General features: G+C 39.9%; 1 non-coding gene across 1 annotated transcript; it reads right to left on the bottom strand.

Moving 5' to 3' along the window:
• Positions 1-684: 684 nt before the first annotated feature.
• On the bottom strand, positions 685-757 carry TRNAM-CAU (transfer RNA methionine (anticodon CAU)). Its single transcript has one exon. It is a non-coding gene; the product is annotated as a tRNA-Met (tRNA).
• Positions 758-1252: the final 495 nt, after the last annotated feature.

Here is a 1252-nt window from a genome sequence, read left to right on the forward strand (position 1 = left end):
CCCAACGTTCCTTTTTAAAGACAGCTCCATTTCTTAAAACCCTGAGAATGATTGCTTATGCTAATCCTAATGCATATTTAAGCATATTGGCCACTTGGCCCAGTATCTGTGTTTGCAATTGAATCCACATTGAACCCTACCAGGTCTCTGCCTGCTTTCCCACTCTCTCAAACACCCATACAGATACACACGTACACACAGATTTCTTCTTGGTCAGTATGTGTTCCTTAAGGTTCAAAACCATCCCCTTAAAATACCCACACATACGTTTCTAAACCACTAGTACCCTTCCTGGTATCAAAGGAGTGCACTCCCTCCACAGGGTTGTCTTACAAAGATATTTTTTTTAAAGTATATTTATCTTGCTTTACAACCAGTTTCTCCTATAAAACATATTTAGTTTCATGTTCAATTAATATTTTATAATTTCAATCCATGGAGCATTTCCTTTATGAGATGATGTCTTTAATGAAATGTATGACATAAATTTTGAAATCTAGTGATATTATAATTGCAACATTCAGTTGGCTTCTCCTTTGATATTGGCCACCTCTTCACTTTCATTTTCAATATTATTAACTAATATTTGTCAAAACAAGTAAAGTTACTAAGAGGAACGTAAAATAGCTAAAAAAAAAATTACTCTGAAAATTCTCTTAGGAAGTGATGAAGGCAAAACACAAGTGCCCCCTCTGAGGTTTGAACTCAGGACCTTCAGATTATGAGACTGATGCGCTGCCTACTGCGCTAAGGAGGCAAGTTGAAAACATGGCTCACTGTGGACACTCCTCACAAACAGGCATTTTCCTTTGAAGCCTGAAAACTGGTAGAATATTAGAATCATCAATTTTTTTTTATTGCTTTCAAAATACATTTCAACAATTGGCTCAAACTGTCTTTCAAAATTGAAGCTGCTTTAATTATACAGAATTTTCTAGTGTAGAGACACAATATACCAAGATAAAGTTAACCAGTGTTTTTATACGTGTGCTCTGCTGCTGCTGCTGCTAAGTCGCTTCAGTCGTGTCCGACTCTGTGTGACCCCATAGACGGCAGCCCACCAGGATCCCCGGTCCCTGGGATTCTCCAGGCAAGAACACTGGAGTGGGTTGCCATTTCCTTTTCCAATGCATGAAAGTGAAAAGTGAAAGTGAGGTCGCTGAGTCTTGTCCGACTCTTGGCGACCCCATGGACTGCGGCCCACCAGGCTCCTCCATCCATGGGATTTTCCAGGCAAGAGTGCTGGAGTGGG

The sequence above is a fragment of the Bos indicus genome, chromosome 14 (assembly GCF_029378745.1).
Source record: "Bos indicus isolate NIAB-ARS_2022 breed Sahiwal x Tharparkar chromosome 14, NIAB-ARS_B.indTharparkar_mat_pri_1.0, whole genome shotgun sequence".
Lineage (NCBI taxonomy): Eukaryota > Metazoa > Chordata > Mammalia > Artiodactyla > Bovidae > Bos > Bos indicus.